We start from the raw sequence: 15,103 nt of genomic DNA on the forward strand, positions 1-15,103 counted from the left end.
GCTTTCAAATTTGAGACATTTATAATGGGGCTCAATGGCAGCTCCATGGCACGTCAAAAAGTCACTTTCACCTAGAAACTCCATTCCGTCACGCTTTTTCGTCACGCTTTTTCGTCACACTTTTTCGTCACGCCCAATGCATTCTCAATGGCAATAGCACAAACTTTGGCATGCTACTAGTCCTACATACTTACACCTAGAAACCCCATTCCAACCTATTTAGGTTCATCTTACAGTGGACATGTTTGCCTGAAAAGGAATCTTTGAATTGTTTCATAGTTTTAGAAATATAGTGCTTTCAAATTTGAGAAATTTATAATGGGGCTCAATGGCAGATAGTGGCACGTCAAAAAATCACTTTCACCTAGAAACTCCATTCATACTTTTTATAATTCAGCTGAGTGTGGAGACACATGCTGGAACTTTTTACTTTGAAATGTTTTGTAGTTTCTGAGTTATTTAACTTAAACGCCCAATGCATTCTCAATGGCAATAGCACAAACTTTGGTATGTTACTAGTCCTACATACTTACACCTAGAAACCCTATTCAAACTAATTTTGGTTCATCTTGCGGTGAAAAGGAATCTTTGAAATGTTTTATAGTTTTAGAAATATAGTGCTAAAAAATTATGAAAAACAGCGTGCTATCCCAGCCAGCACGCCCACTTGGGGCCCATGTGGTTTCAATGCGGGATACATGGGTACCAAGTGGGAATGGGCTTGAACTGGGCAAATTATGAGGGTCCCATGTGGTCTACACGTGGGTTAACTGGGAATGGGTTGGAAGTGGGCAAGCCCATGTAGGTCCAACATGGTCTACATGTGGGCTAACTTGCATGGGCTGGAAGTGGGCAAGCCCATGCAGGTCCCACATGGGCTACATGTGGGCTAACTGGCATGGGTTGAAAGTGGGCAAGCCCATGTAGGTCCCACATGGGCTACATTTGGGCTAACTGGCATGGGTTGAAAGTGGGCAAGCCCATGTAGGTCCCACATGGTCTACATGTGGGCTAACTGGCATGGGTTGGAAGTCGGCACGCCCATGTAGGTCCAACATGGTCTACATGTGGGCTAACTTTCATGGGTTGGAAGTGGGTAAGCCCATGTAGGTCCAACATGGGATACATGTGGGCTAACTGGCATGGGTTGAAAGTGGGCAAGCCCATGTAGGTCCCACATGGTCTACATGTGGGCTAACTGGCATGAGTTGGAAGTGGGCAAGCCCATCTACAAGCTCACAGAACAGGTCACAATGCAAAGAGCCCTGGGCCCAGTACAAAGCTCTGCATTGGAAGTTGGGAACCCCGGTCAAGAAAGTATACAGCTCAAGTTCTACAGACAGGCAGGCAGGCAGGCAGGCACTGCTAGCAGAAAGGACCCATATAGATATTAAACTCTATTAAATTAACTCTATTTAACAGGTTGGAGGCCCCAGACGGAGATCACCGTCAAGTTCAAGTGCACGGTCAGTTGCCCGAGACGGAGATTGATAAATAGGACGGAGATTAATGATATCAAAACCGGTCGCATCGCTCCACAGCCTAGGAGCGCTTGTTGCCCAATCCTCTGTGTTGCACAACAGTGACACGTCATCAAAAATGTTCCCTGCCTGTTTATTACACTTATTGCACTTATTACACTATTACACTTATTACACTATTACACATATTCCACTATTCCACTATTCCACTATTCCACTTATTACACTATTACCTTATTACACTATTACCTTATTACCTTATTACACTATTACCTTATTACACTATTACACTATTACACTATTACATTATTACACGATTACCTTCTTACACTATTACCTTATTACACTATTACCTTATTACACTATTACCTTATTACCTTATTACACTATTACCTTATTACACTATTACCTTATTACCTTATTACACTATTACTGTATTACCTTATTACACTATTACCTTATTACCTTATTACACTATTACCTTATTACACTATTACCTTATTACACTATTACCTTATTACACTATTACACTATTACCTTATTACCTTAGTACACTATTACCTTATTATCCTATTACCCTATTACCCTATTTCACTATTTCACTATATTTCATTACGATATTAAAAAAAAAGTCTCCATAAAAAATATACCCACCCTTTTTTCACACCCCTTTCTTTTTTTTACCACCTAAAAAGAATCTACCCACATGTCCCCTTAGGGGCACTATTTCAAAGTCGAGACAGTGACGCAGAGACAGTGACGCAGAGAGAGTGACGCAGAGACAGTGACGCAGAGAGAGTGACGCAGATACAGTGACGCAGAGACAGTGGCGCAGAGAGAGTGACGCAGAGAGAGTGGCGCAGAGACAGTGACGCAGAGAGAGTGAAGAAACAATAGACAAATCTCCTGTTATTTTATTTTTTGTATTTTATTTTTGTATAAATGTTGTACTCAAAGGGAACAGCAGACTGCATTGTGGCAGGTAGCAAGTAGATCAGTGACTTAGCACACTGGCTGCATGATCTGGAGGTTGTGGGTTCAAACCCCACTCAAATCTTTACTTGCCAAAATCTGCCATTGACCCCCATTCTGAATTTCTCAAATTTAAAACCACTATATTTCTAAAACTATGAAACATTTCAAAGATTCCTTTTCAGGCAAACTCCACCGTAAGATTAACCTAAATAGGTTTGAATGGGGTTTCTAGGTGTAAGTATGTAGGACTAGTAGCATGCCAAAGTTTGTGCTATTGCCATTGAGAATGCATTGGGCGTTTAAGTTAAATAACTCAGAAACTACAAAACATTTCAAAGTAAAAAGTTCCAGCATGTGTCTCCACAGTAAGCTGAATTATAAAAAGTGTGAATGGAGTTTCTAGGTGAAAGTGAAAATGACGTGCCACTATCTGCCATTATAAATTTCTCAAATTAAAAGCACTATATTTCTAAAACTATGAAACATTTCAAAGATTCCTTTTCAGGCAAACATGTCCACCATAAGATGAACCTAAATAGGTTTGAATGGGGATTCTAGGTGTAAGTATGTAGGACTAGTAGCATGCCAAAGTTATAATTTTTTTCGGACGGCATACTATAGCATGTCGTTTTTCGTGATTTTGGACTATTTGAAAAAGAGATGAAAATCATGAAAAACGACATACTATAGTTCATGGTTTCGGACGGCATACTATAGCATGTCGTTTTTCGTGATTTTGGAGGATTTTAAATAAAGATGAAAATCATGAAAAAACAACATACTAGAGTCCATGGTTTGGGACGGCATACTATAGTATGTCATATTTTCATGATTTTGGGACACTATGTCAGAGCGGGGACTTGAACCTGCAGCCTCCAGATTCCCAGGCAGGATCTGTACCCAGTGAGCTACTGTGCATGATGTTCTTAAAAGGCCGAATAGATAATGACAGAAGAGCCAGAGACTTGTTTCCATTGTGGTTCATAAACATTTGAACGTCTAGAGATAAACAACAGCAAAAGAAACAATAGACAAATCTCCTGTTATTTAATTTTTTGTATTTTATTTTTGTATCAATGTTGTACTCAAAGGGAACAGCAGACTGCATTGTGGCAGGTAGCAAGTAGATCAGTGACTTAGCACACTGGCTGCATGATCTGGAGGTTGTGGGTTCTAACCCACTCAAATCATTACTTGCCAAAATCTGCCATTGACCCCAATTCTGAATTTCTCAAATTTAAAAGCACTATATTTCTAAAACTATGAAACATTTCAAAGATTCCTTTTTAGGCAAACATGTCCACCGTAAGATGAACCTAAATAGGTTTGAATGGGGTTTCTAGGTGTAAGTATGTAGTACTAGTAGCATGCCAACGTTTGTGCTATTGCCATTGAGAATGCATTGGGCGTTTAAGTTAAATAACTCAGAAACTACAAAACATTTCAAAGTAAAAAGTTCCAGCATGTGTCTCCACAGTAAGCTGAATTATAAAAAGTGTGAATGGAGTTTCTAGGTGAAAGTGAAAGTGACGTGCCACTATCTGCCATTATACATTTCTCAAATTAAAAGCACTATATTTCTAAAACTATGAAACATTTCAAAGATTCCTTTTCAGGCAAACATGTCCACCATAAGATGAACCTAAATAGGTTTGAATGGGGATTCTAGGTGTAAGTATGTAGGACTAGTAGCATGCCAAAGTTATAATTTTTTTCGGACGGCATACTATAGCATGTCGTTTTTCGTGATTTTGGACTATTTGAAAAAGAGATGAAAATCATGAAGAACGACATACTATAGTTCATGGTTTCGGACGGCATACTATAGCATGTCGTTTTTCGTGATTTTGGAGGATTTGAAATAAAGATGAAAATCATGAAAAAACGACATACTATAGTTCATGGTTTCGGACGGCATACTATGGCATGTCGGTCAGGGGACCTTAGTATAATTGCCTTATTTGAATCTGAATCCAACATATAAAAAACATATTTGTGATTTTTGTTCGTTTAATTTGATTCTAGCAAACAGAAATTTGCTAGTTTTTCCTTTTTTTGTTCAGAATTGAAAAATGGGAAAACGCTAAACGAAAAATAACAAAAGCTGGTCAAGGGACCTTAGTATAAGTATGTTTGTTCAATTTAATCCAGCAAAAAGAAAATTGCTATTTTTTTCCTTTTTTTGTTCAGAATTGAAAAATGGGAAAACACTAAACGAAAAATCACAAAAATGGTGGTGCCTTAGTATAATTCTGTTTGAGTCCAGCAAACAGTTAAAATTATCATTCATCATCACTTCCATCTTGTCCATCACCTAACCCTAACCCTAACCCTAACCCTAACCCTAGTTGTCTGGTACCAGATTGGTTACCATATGGTACCAGAACAAAACCAACAAAAAAGCAGTTGAATTGTCTGGAACCAGTGGCGCAGTGTCTTAGGACACTACCACATGATCGGGAGATGGTGAGTTCAAACCCCACTCAAGTTTTTACTTTCAAGACCGATTTCAGAAGAAGAAAACCAACAAAAAAGCAGTTGAGTTGTCTGGAACCAGTGGCGCAGTGTGATAGGACGCTGCCACATGATCGGGAGATGGTGAGTTCAAACCCCACTCAAGTCAATACTTCCAAGACCGATTTCAGAAGAAGAAAACCAACAAAAAAGCAGTTCATTTGTCTGGAACCAGTGGTTCAGTGTGTTAGTACGCTGCCACATGATAGGGAGAGTGTGAGTTCAAACCGCACTCAAGTTTTTACTTTCAAGACCGATTACAGAAGAAGAAAACCAACAAAAAAGCAGTTGAGTTGTCTGGAACCAGTGGCGCAGTGTGTTAGGACGCTGCCACATGATCGGGAGATGGTTAGTTCAAACCCCACTCAAGTCTTTACTTTCAAGACCGATTTCAGAAGAAGAAAACCAACGACCTATCAACCAATACATTCAAAGGCATATCAATCCCATTAATCCATTTTCTTATCAAGTTGAAGGCATCCCGGATTTTGTTGAGGGTGGGTTGGGTGTTTCACGGTTTCTCATCAACTCCATGTTAAATCACACAATTACCCCCCAACGGACACTAGCCCTAACCCTAACCCTAACCCTAGTTGTCTGTTACCAGATTGGTTACCATATGGTACCAGAACAAAACAAACAAGAAAGCAGTGTGAATTGTCTGGAACCAGTGGCGCAGTGTGTTAGAACGCTGCCACATGATCGGGAGATGGTGAGTTCAAACCCCACTCAAGTCTTTACTTTCAAGACCGATTTCAGAAGAAGAAAACCAACAAAAAAGCAGTGTGAATTGTCTGGACCCAGTGGCACAGTGTGTTAGGACGCTGCCACAAGATCGGGAGATGGTGAGTTCAAACCCCACTCAAGTCTTTACTTTCAAGACCGATTTCAGAAGAAGAAAACCAACAAAAAAGCAGTGTGAATTGTCTGGACCCAGTGGCACAGTGTGTTAGGACGCTGCCACAAGATCGGGAGATGGTGAGTTCAAACCCCACTCAAGTCTTTACTTTCAAGATCGATTTCAGAAGAAGAAAACCAACAAAAAAGCAGTGTGAATTGTCTGGACCCAGTGGCTCAGTGTGTTAGGACGCTGCCACATGATCAGGAGATGGTGGGATCAAACCCCACTCAAGTTCAAACATAAAAATAAAGTTCCAGGGTGCAATCCCACCCCAGTATTTACTGTGACACTTTGCTTTCCACACTGACATCAAGTAGCACAGAAAAGCTGTGTTGTAGTAACCATCAGTTAGCTCAGTGTGATGAGAGACTGTCCTTGGGAGCCACAGGTCCAGGGTTCAAATCCCACATTAGTCGTAATTGTGACACTTTGCTTTGCACACTGATTTCCAGAAGGACAACTTTAAAGCAGCCCAGAAATTCACCATGATTGTGTGCCGGTAAGTGGCCCAGCGGATAAGTCAGATGATATCCGTAGTACACCTAGTAGAAGTGTGCCGGTTCAAACCCGACATACTCCTAGTAGGCAGTGATGGTTCAAATCACTGACACCTAGAGTAGGAGTGTCCCAGTGGATAAATCAGATGATATCCGTAGAATACCTAGTAGAAGTATGCCGGCCGACATACTCCTAGTAGGATGGTGCTAGTTCAAATCACCAACACCTACAGTAAGTAGGAGTGTGTGCAGTTAAGTGGCCTGGTTGATAAATCAGATAATATCCATACCTAGTAGAAGTCTGCCGGTTCAAACCCGACATAGGATGGTGCTGGTTCAAATCACCATCACCTAGTAGGTAGGACTGTGTGCCGTTAATTGGCCTGGTGGATAAATCAGATAATATCCGTAGAATACCTTGTGGGATGGTCCTGGTTCAAATCACCATCACCTAGAGTAGTTAGGACTGTGTGCCGTTAATTGGCCCGGTGGATAAATCAGATAATATCCGTAGAATACCTAGTGGGATGGTGCTGGTTCAAATCACCATCACCTAGAGTAGGTAGGACCGTGTGCCGTTAATTGGCCCGGTGGATAAATCAGATAATAGCTGTAGAATACCTAGTAGGATGGTGCTGGTTCAAATTACCATCACCTAGAGTAGGTAGGTGGTCAGGTAAGAGTATGTAGGGGCAGAGTAGGTTGAGGTGTAGATAGTGGGAGAGTAGGCGAGGGTTGGTCAGTTAGGGGGAGGAGTAGGTGAGGGGGGTAAGGTAGGGGGAGATTTGGCGAGGGGGCGGGGGGGGCAGGCGAGGTGGAGAGTAGGTGAGGGGGGGGGCCAGGCAGGGGAAGAGTAGGTGAGGGGGTGGCAGGCAGGGGGAGAGTAGGCGAGGGGGGCCAGGCAGGGGAAGAGTAGGAGAGGAGGGAGGCCAGGCGAGAGTAGGAAAGGGGGGAGGCCAGGCAGGGGGAGAGTAGGCGAGGGGGGCCAGGCAGGGGGAGAGTAGAAGAGGAGGGAGGCCAGGCAGGGGGAGAGTAGGAGAGGAGGGAGGCCAGGCAGGGGGAGAGTAGGTGAGGGGGAGGCCAGGCAGGCGGAGAGTAGGAGAGGAGGGAGGCCAGGCAGAGGAAGAGTAGGCGAGGGGGGCCAGGCAGGCGGAGAGTAGGAGAGGAGGGAGGCCAGGCAGGGGGAGATTAGGAGAGGAGGGAGGCCAGGCAGCGGTCTTCCTGACTTTTTTTTATAATAAGTTAAAAAAAATCTTTTTTTATAAAAATATTATAAATATTTTATTATAATGTTTTTATTTTTTCTAAAATTATTTATAAAAAAGAAATAGGAAGAGGCCCCCTGCCTAGTCTCCCCCTGCCTGGCCTCCCTCCTTTCCTACTCTCCCCTGGCCTCCCCCCTCGCCTACTCTCCCCCTGCCTGGCCTCTCCCCTCTCCTACTCTCCCCCTGCCTGCCTCCCTCCTCGCCTACTCTTCCCCTGCCTGGCCTCCCCCCTCTCCTACTCTACCCCTGCCTGGCCTCCCTCCTTTCCTACTCTCCCCTGGCCTCCCTCCTCTCCTACTCTCCCCCTGCCTGGTCTCCCCCCTCTCCCCCTGCCTGGCCTCCCCCCTCTCCCCCTGCCTGGCCTCCCCCCTCGCCTACTCTCCCCCTGCCTGGCCTCTCCCCTCTCCTACTCTCCCCCTGCCTGGCCTCCCTCCTCTCCTACTCTCCCCCTGCCTGCCTCCCTCCTCGCCTACTCTTCCCCTGCCTGGCCTCCCCCCTCGCCTACTCTCCCCTTGCCTGGCCTCTCCCCTCTCCTACTCTCCCCCTGCCTGCCTCCCTCCTCGCCTACTCTTCCCCTGCCTGGCCCCCCCCATCGCCTACTCTCCACCTCGCCTGACCCCCCCGCCCCCCTCGCCTAATCTCCCCCTACCTGACCAACCCTCGCCTACTCTCCCCCTATCTACAACTCAACCTACTCTGCCCCTACATACTCTTACCTGACCCCCTACCTACTCTAGGTGATGGTGATTTGAACCAGCACCATCCTACTAGGTATTCTATGGATATTATGTGATTTATCCACCGGGCCAATTAACGGCACACGGTCCTACCTACTCTAGGTGATGGTGATTTGAACCAGCACCATCCCACTAGGTATTCTACAGATATTATCTGATTTAACCACCGGGCCAATTAACGGCACACAGTCCTACCTACTCTAGGTGATGGTGATTTGAACCAGCACCATCCCACTAGGTATTCTACGGATATTATCTGATTTAACCACCTGGCCAATTAACGGCACACGGTCCTACCTACTCTAGATGATGGTGATTTGAACCAGCACCATCCCACTAGGTATTCTACAGATATTATCTGATTTATCCACCGGGCCAATTAACGGCACACGGTCCTACCTACTCTAGGTGATGGTGATTTGAACCAGCACCATCCCACTAGGTATTCTATGGATATTATATGATTTATCCACCAGGCCACTTAACTGCACACAATCCTACTTACTGTAGGTGTTGGTGATTTGAACTAGCACCATCCTAGTAGGAGTATGTCGGCCGGCATACTGCTACTAGGTATTCTACGGATATCATCTGATTTATCCACAGGGCCACTCCTACTCTAGGTGTCAGTGATTTGAACCATCACCGCCTACTAGGAGTATGTCAGGTTTGAACCGGCACACTTCTACTAGGTATACTACGGATATCATCTGACTTATCCGCTGGGCCACTTACCGGCACACAATCATGGTGAATTTCTGGGCTGCTTTAAAGTTGTCCTTCAGGAAATCAGTGTGCAAAGCAAAGTGTCACAGTTATGCCTAATGTGGGATTTGAACCGTGGACCTGTGGCTCCCAAGGACAGCCTCTCATCACACTGAGCTAACTGATGGTTACTACAACACAGCTTTTCTGTGCTACTTGATGTCAGTGTGGAAAGCAAAGTGTCACAGTAAAGACTGGGGTGGGATTGCACCCTGGACCTTTATGTTTTTGTTTGAACTTGAGTGGGGTTTGAACCCACCATCTCCTGATCATGTGGCAGCGTCCTAACACACTGAGCCACTGGGTCCAGACAATTCACACTGCTTTTTTGTTGGTTTTCTTCTTCTGAAATCTGTATTGAAAGTAAAGACTTGAGCGGGGTTTGAACTCACCATCTCCCGATCATGTGGCAGCATCCTAACACACTGCGCCACTGGTTCCAGACAATTCAACTGCTTTTTTGTTGGTTTTCTTCTTCTAAAAATCGGCCTCTAAAGTAAAGACTTGAGTGGGGTTTGAACTCACCATCTCCCGATCATTTGGCCGCGTCCTAACACACTGCGCCACTGGTTCCAAACAATTCTACTGCTTTTTTGTTGGTTTTCTTCTTCTGAAATCGGTCTTGAAAGTAAAGACTTGAGTGGGGTTTGAACTCACCATCTCCCGATCATGTGGCAGCGTCCTAACACACTGCTCCACTGGTTCCAGAGAATTCAACTGCTTTTTTGTTGGTTTTCTTCTTCTGAAATCGGCCTCTAAAGTAAAGACTTGAGTGGGGTTTGAACTCACCATCTCCCGATCATTTGGCAGCGTCCTAACACACTGCGCCACTGGTTCTAGACAATTCAACTGCTTTTTTGTTGGGTTTTTTCTTCTGAAATCGGTCTTGAAAGTAAAGACTTGCGTGGGGTTTGAACTCACCATCCCCCGATCATGTGGCAGCGTCCTAACACACTGCTCCACTGGTTCCAGACAATTCAACTGCTTTTTTGTTGGTTTTCTTCTTCTGAAATCGGCCTCTAAAGTAAAGACTTGAGTGGGGTTTGAACTCACCATCTCCCGGTCATTTGGCAGCGTCCTAACACACTGCGCCACTGGTTCCAGAGAATCCAACTGCTTTTTTGTTGGTTTTCTTCTTCTGAAATCGGTCTTGAAAGTAAAGACTTGCGTGGGGTTTGAACTCACCATCTCCCGATAATGTGGCAGCGTCCTAACACACTGCTCCACTGGTTCCAGACAATTCAACTGCTTTTTTGTTGGTTTTCTTCTTCTGAAATCGGCCTCTAAAGTAAAGACTTGAGTGGGGTTTGAACTCACCATCTCCCGATCATTTGGCAGCGTCTTAACACACTGCGCCACTGGTTCCAGACAATTCAACTGCTTTTTTTTTGGTTTTCTTCTTCTGAAATCGGCCTCTAAAGTAAAGACTTGAGTGGGGTTTGAACTCACCATCTCCCGATCATTTGGCAGCGTCCTAACACACTGCGCCACTGGTTCCAGACAATTCAACTGCTTTTTTGTTGGTTTTCTTCTTCTGAAATCGGTCTTGAAAGTAAAGACTTGAGTGGGGTTTGAACTCACCATCTCCCGATCATGTGGCAGCGTCCTAACAAACTGCTCCACTGGTTCCAGAGAATTCAACTGCTTTTTTGTTGGTTTTCTTCTTCTGAAATCGGCCTCTAAAGTAAGGACTTGAGTGGGGTTTGAACTCAACATCTCCCGATCATGTGGCAGCGTTGTAACACACTGCGCCACTGGTTCGAGACAATTCACACTGCTTTTTTGTTTGTTTTGTTCCGGTACCATATGGTAACAAATCTGGTACCAGACAACTAGGGTTAGGGTTAGGGTTAGGGTTAGGGTTAGGGTTAGGGTTAGGTGATGGACAAGATGGAAGTGATGATGAATGATAATTTTAACTGACAAGAAAGGAAACGGGTAACAATCAGTAGTGCAAAAAAACCAAAGGCATAAGCAGACTTAAGCCGCGTTAACACCAAGGAAGCTAGAAGCAGCTTCTTGCTTCGTGCTCCCATGTTATCTCTATGTATACCAGCTTTTTCGTTTTGAAGCTTGGAATGAACAGCTTTTTTTTGCGTGCTTTTTTTCTCCTGAAAACTCAACTTTGACGCAGCTTTTAAAAGCTGGGTTTTGGCTTCGAGTTTTCACATTTTTCAAATCTGAACAAAAAAAAGGAAAAAAATTGCAAATTTCTGTTTGCTGGACTCAAACAGAATTATACTAAGGCACCACCATTTTTGTGATTTTTCGTTTAGCGTTTTCCCATTTTTCAATTCTGAACAAAAAAAGGAAAAACTAGCAAATTAAACGAACAAAAATCACAAATATGTTTTTTATATGTTGGATTCAGATTCAAATAAGGCAATTATACTAAGGTCCCCTGACCCATGTCGTTTTTCGTGATTTTGGAGGATTTTAAATAAAGTTGAAAATCATGAAAAAACGACATACTATAGTCCATGGTTTGGGACGGCATACTATAGTATGTCATATTTTCATGATTTTGGGACACTATGTCAGAACGGGGACTTCCCAGGCAGGATCTGTACCCAGTGAGCTACTGTGCATGATGTTCTTAAAAGGCCGAATAGATAATGACAGAAGAGCCAGAGACATGTTTCCATTGTGGTTCATAAACATTCGAACGTCTAGAGATAAACAACAGCAAAAGAAACAATAGACAAATCTAATTTAATTTTTTGTATTTTATTTTTGTATCAATGTTGTACTCAAAGGGAACAGCAGACTGCATTGTGGCAGGTAGCAAGTAGATCAGTGACTTAGCACACTGGCTGCATGATCTGGAGGTTGTGGGTTCTAACCCCACTCAAATCATTACTTGCCAAAATCTGCCATTGACCCCAATTCTGAATTTCTCAAATTTAAAAGCACTATATTTCTAAAACTATGAAACATTTCAAAGATTCCTTTTCAGGCAAACATGTCCACCGTAAGATGAACCTAAATAGGTTTGAATGGGGTTTTTAGGTGTAAGTATGTAGGACTAGTAGCATGCCAACGTTTGTGCTATTGCCATTGAGAATGCATTGGGCGTTTAAGTTAAATAACTCAGAAACTACAAAACATTTCAAAGTAAAAAGTTCCAGCATGTGTCTCCACAGTAAGCTGAATTATAAAAAGTGTGAATGGAGTTTCTAGGTGAAAGTGAAAGTGACGTGCCACTATCTGCCATTATAAATTTCTCAAATTAAAAGCACTATATTTCTAAAACTATGAAACATTTCAAAGATTCCTTTTCAGGCAAACATGTCCACCATAAGATGAACCTAAATAGGTTTGAATGGGGATTCTAGGTGTAAGTATGCAGGACTAGTAGCATGCCAAAGTTATAATTTTTTTCGGACGGCATACTATAGCATGTTGTTTTTCGTGATTTTGGACTATTTGAAAAAGAGATGAAAATCATGAAAAACGACATACTATAGTTCATGGTTTCGGACGGCATACTATGGCATGTCGTTTTTCGTGATTTTGGAGGATTTGAAATAAAGATGAAAATCATGAAAAAACGACATACTATAGTCCATGGTTTGGGACGGCATACTATAGTATGTCATATTTTCATGATTTTGGGACACTATGTCAGAGCGGGGACTTGAACCTGCAGCCTCCAGATTCCCAGGCAGGATCTGTACCCAGTGAGCTACTGTGCATGATGTTCTTAAAAGGCCGAATAGATAATGACAGAAGAGCCAGAGACTTGTTTCCATTGTGGTTCATAAACATTCGAACGTCTAGAGATAAACAACAGCAAAAGAAACAATAGACAAATCTAATTTAATTTTTTGTATTTTATTTTTGTATCAATGTTGTACTCAAAGGGAACAGCAGACTGCATTGTGGCAGGTAGCAAGTAGATCAGTGACTTAGCACACTGGCTGCATGATCTGGAGGTTGTGGGTTCTAACCCCACTCAAATCATTACTTGCCAAAATCTGCCATTGACCCCAATTCTGAATTTCTCAAATTTAAAAGCACTATATTTCTAAAACTATGAAACATTTCAAAGATTCCTTTTCAGGCAAACATGTCCACCGTAAGATGAACCTAAATAGGTTTGAATGGGGTTTCTAGGTGTAAGTATGTAGGACTAGTAGCATGCCAACGTTTGTGCTATTGCCATTGAGAATGCATTGGGCGTTTAAGTTAAATAACTCAGAAACTACAAAACATTTCAAAGTAAAAAGTTCCAGCATGTGTCTCCACAGTAAGCTGAATTATACAAAGTGTGAATGGAGTTTCTAGGTGAAAGTGAAAGTGACGTGCCACTATCTGCCATTATAAATTTCTCAAATTAAAAGCACTATATTTCTAAAACTATGAAACATTTCAAAGATTCCTTTTCAGGCAAACATGTCCACCATAAGATGAACCTAAATAGGTTTGAATGGGGATTCTAGGTGTAAGTATGTAGGACTAGTAGCATGCCAAAGTTATAATTTTTTTCGGACGGCATACTATAGCATGTCGTTTTTCGTGATTTTGGAGGATTTGAAATAAAGATGAAAATCATGAAAAAACGACATACTATAGTCCATGGTTTGGGACGGCATACTATAGTATGTCATATTTTCATGATTTTGGGACACTAAGTCAGAGCGGGGACTTGAACCTGCAGCCTCCAGATTCCCAGGCAGGATCTGTACCCAGTGAGCTACTGTGCATGATGTTCTTAAAAGGCCGAATAGATAATGACAGAAGAGCCAGAGACTTGTTTCCATTGTGGTTCATAAACATTCGAACGTCTAGAGATAAACAACAGCAAAAGAAACAATAGACAAATCTCCTGTTATTTAATTTTTTGTATTTTATTTTTGTATCAATGTTGTACTCAAAGGGAACAGCAGACTGCATTGTGGCAGGTAGCAAGTAGATCAGTGACTTAGCACACTGGCTGCATGATCTGGAGGTTGTGGGTTCTAACCCACTCAAATCATTACTTGCCAAAATCTGCCATTGACCCCAATTCTGAATTTCTCAAATTTAAAAGCACTATATTTCTAAAACTATGAAACATTTCAAAGATTCCTTTTCAGGCAAACATGTCCACCGTAAGATGAACCTAAATAGGTTTGAATGGGGTTTCTAGGTGTAAGTATGTAGGACTAGTAGCATGCCAACGTTTGTGCTATTTCCATTGAGAATGCATTGGGCGTTTAAGTTAAATAACTCAGAAACTACAAAACATTTCAAAGTAAAAAGTTCCAGCATGTGTCTCCACAGTAAGCTGAATTATAAAAAGTGTGAATGGAGTTTCTAGGTGAAAGTGAAAGTGACGTGCCACTATCTGCCATTATAAATTTCTCAAATTAAAAGCACTATATTTCTAAAACTATGAAACATTTCAAAGATTCCTTTTCAGGCAAACATGTCCACCATAAGATGAACCTAAATAGGTTTGAATGGGGATTCTAGGTGTAAGTATGTAGGACTAGTAGCATGCCAAAGTTATAATTTTTTTCGGACGGCATACTATAGCATGTCGTTTTTCGTGATTTTGGACTATTTGAAAAAGAGATGAAAATCATGAAAAACGACATACTATAGTTCATGGTTTCGGACGGCATACTATAGCATGTTGTTTTTCGTGATTTTGGAGGATTTGAAATAAAGATGAAAATCATGAAAAAACGACATACTATAGTCCATGGTTTGGGACAGCATACTATAGTATGTCATATTTTCATGATTTTGGGACACTATGTGAGAGCGGGGACTTGAACCTGCAGCCTCCAGATTCCCAGGCAGGATCTGTACCCAGTGAGCTACTGTGCATGATTTTCTTAAAAGGCCGAATAGATAATGACAGAAGAGCCAGAGACTTGTTTCCATTGTGGTTCATAAACATTCAAACGTCTAGAGATAAACAACAGCAAAAGAAACAATAGACAAATTTCCTGTTATTTTATTTTTTGTATTTTATTTT

This window comes from Electrona antarctica, assembly GCF_951216825.1.
Source record: "Electrona antarctica genome assembly, chromosome: 13".
Taxonomy (NCBI): domain Eukaryota; kingdom Metazoa; phylum Chordata; class Actinopteri; order Myctophiformes; family Myctophidae; genus Electrona; species Electrona antarctica.